Raw genomic sequence first — 3,410 nt, 5'->3', positions numbered from 1 at the left:
CATAATCACAAAATTCAGTCAGTTTTCTCAATACAGCAACAAACTCACTGATGGTCTCGTTTGGCTTCCGTACTCTCGTGTTGAAGTTGTAGCGGTGCACAATCTTCGACGGTTGGGGGTTGTAATGGTCTTTCAACAATTTCACAAGTTCCTCAAAACTTTTTGACGTCGGCTTTTCGGGGCGAAGTAAGTCTCTTATTAATCCATAAGTTTTACCTCCCACGGAACTCAGCAAGGTCTGACTTTTGCATTCAGTTATGGAATTCGCCTCGAAGAAGATCTCGGCTCGCTCCGCATATTGGTTCCAATCTTCGACTGTTTCGTTAAACTCCCCAAGATTCCCGTATACAGACGATGCCATCTCGACTGCGCTTCCAAACTTCGCAAAACTTCAGGTTTATACCTCGTCGCGAATTGTTATAACCTAGCCCTCAGACTAGAGACAGAACCAGAGGCGTTGGGGAGAGACTTTTATTTCGCCAGCCACATGTCTTAGCCGAGTGACAGGCACGTGAGGTATTCATACGCGTTACTCGCTCAGTACATAGTTCAGGGTACGTCGGGTAATATAATACTTATCAAGATGTTACAGTTACACATAATATTTTCCGCAATGAAATGTGATCAACAGAAAACTAGATCCATAGGGCCTATACATAAATATTGTGTAGCGTGTAGCTTCGTAAACAAAATTAGGCCATTATACAGTTTCCCCCGTTTGTTCCTCCCCGGCGACAGGCTAAACAACCGTCTTGGTGTTAACACTGTGTGAAACAAGCACCTGATTCCTACAACATTCACTCTGCTGCACATCAATCTTAGTATCTGTTTCATCTAATTTCCTAAATGATTATAAAAGTAGAAACTGATGACTTACCCACCGATTACGTCCAAACACGAGTGACACATCTCGCTGCCGGTCATGAAATGCCTTGAGTGACGACACTGCGGCCGCCAATATGCGAGTTATGACGTCATTGTCACGTGTCAGGAGCATGGCATAGTTTGGCGCTCGACTGCTTGTAACGATCAACCGCTAGTGGCGCTAAACCATACCATCAACACAGTCGCATTTATGCAGTTTGGAGTTATACTACTGTCTTACCATCCACACGGTAGCCTCCATATTTAATGGGTGTGGAGTGATATACTGTAAGTCTTACTACAGCCTCACCATCCCGCAGCCGTCTCCATAATTAATGGGTGTTGAGTGATATACTGTTAGTCTTACTACAGTCTTACCATCCACACAGTCGCCTCCATAATTAATGGATGTGGAGTGTTATACTGTAAGTCTTACTACAGTCTTTCCATCCACACAGTCGCCTCCATAATTAATGCAGTGTGGAGTGATATACTGTAGATCTTACTACAGTCTTACCATGCACACAGTTGGCTCCACAATTAATGGGTGTGGAGTGATATATTGTAAGTCTTACTACAGTCTTACCATGCACACAGTCGCCTCCATAATTTATGGATGTGGAGTGATATACTGTAAGTCTTACTACAGTCTTTCCATCCACCCAGCCGTCTCCATAGTTAATAGGTGTGCAGTGATATACTGTAAGTCTTACTACAGTCTTACCATCCACACAGTCGCCTCCATAATTAATGGATTTGGAGTGATATACTGTAGGTCTTACTACAGTCTTACCATCCACACAGTCGCCTCCATAATTAATGGGTGTGAAATGATATACTGTAAGTCTTACTACAGTCTTACCATCTACACAGTCGCCTCCATAATTAATGCAGTCTGGAGTGATATACTGTCAGTCTTACTGCAGTCTTACCATCCATCCAGCCGTCTCCATAATTAATGAGTGTGAAATGATATACTGTAAGTCTTACTAAAGTCTTTCCACCCACACAGTCGCCTCCATAATTAATGGGTGTGGAGTGATATACTGTAAGTCTTACTACAGTCTTTCCACCCACACAGTTGCCTCCATAATTAATGGGTGTGGAGTGATATACTGTAAGTCTTACTACAGTCTTTCCACCCACACAGTTGCCTCCATAATTAATGAGTGTGAAATGATATACTGTAAGTCTTACTACAGTCTTACCATCCAAACAGTCGCCTCCATAATGAATGGGTGTGGAGTGATATACTGTAAGTCTTACTACAGTCTTACCATCCACACAGTCGCCTCCATAATTAATGGGTGTGGAGTGATATACTGTAGGTCTTACTATAGTCTTACATACCATCCATCCAGCCGTCTCCATAGTTAATGGATGTGGAGTGATACACAATAAGTCTTACTACAGTCTTACCATCTACACAGTCGCCTCCATAATTAATGCAGTGAGGAGTGATATACTGTAAGTGTTACTACAGTCTTACATACCATCCATCCAGCCGTCTCCATAACTAATGGGTGTGGAGTGATATACTGTAAGTCTTACTACAGTCTTACATACCATCCATCCAGCCGTCTCCATAGTTAATAGGTGTGGAGTGATATACTGTAAGTCTTACTACAGTCTTACCATCTACACAGTCGTCTCCATGATTAATGGATGTGGAGTGATACACAATAAGTCTTACTACAGTCTTACCATCTACACAGTCGCCTCCATAATTAATGCAGTGAGGAGTGATATACTGTAAGTGTTACTACAGTCTTACATACCATCCATCCAGCCGTCTCCATAACTAATGGGTGTGGAGTGATATACTGTAGGTCTTACTACAGTCTTACCACCCACACAGTCGCCTCCATAATTAATGGGTGTGAAATGATATACTGTAAGTCTTACTACAGTCTTACCATCTACACAGTCGCCTCCATAATTAATGCAGTCTGGAGTGATATACTGTCAGTCTTACTGCAGTCTTACCATCCATCCAGCCGTCTCCATAATTAATGAGTGTGAAATGATATACTGTAAGTCTTACTAAAGTCTTTCCACCCACACAGTCGCCTCCATAATGAATGGGTGTGGAGTGATATACTGTAAGTCTTACTACAGTCTTACCATCCAAACAGTCGCCTCCATAATGAATGGGTGTGGAGTGATATACTGTAAGTCTTACTACAGTCTTACGATCCACACAGTCGCCTCCATAATTAATGGGTGTGGAGTGATATACTGTAAGTCTTACTACAGTCTTACCATCTACACAGTCGTCTCCATGATTAATGGATGTGGAGTGATATACAATAAGTCCTACTACAGCCTTACCATCTACACAGTCGCCTCCATAATTAATGCAGTGTGGAGTGATATACTATAAGTGTTACTACAGTCTTACATACCATCCATCCAGCCGTCTCCATAACTAATGGGTGTGGAGTGATACACTGTAAGTCTTACTACAGTCTTAGATACCATCCATCCAGCAGTCACGCTAATATGAATGAATCGCCAGACAATAATCTAATGAGAAACGGAAAAGT

Source organism: Haliotis rufescens, unplaced genomic scaffold, assembly GCF_023055435.1.
Source record: "Haliotis rufescens isolate VD_foot unplaced genomic scaffold, xgHalRufe1.0.p SCAF_98, whole genome shotgun sequence".
In the NCBI taxonomy this organism is placed as follows: domain Eukaryota; kingdom Metazoa; phylum Mollusca; class Gastropoda; order Lepetellida; family Haliotidae; genus Haliotis; species Haliotis rufescens.
Note: the sequence above shows the minus strand (reverse complement) of the source record.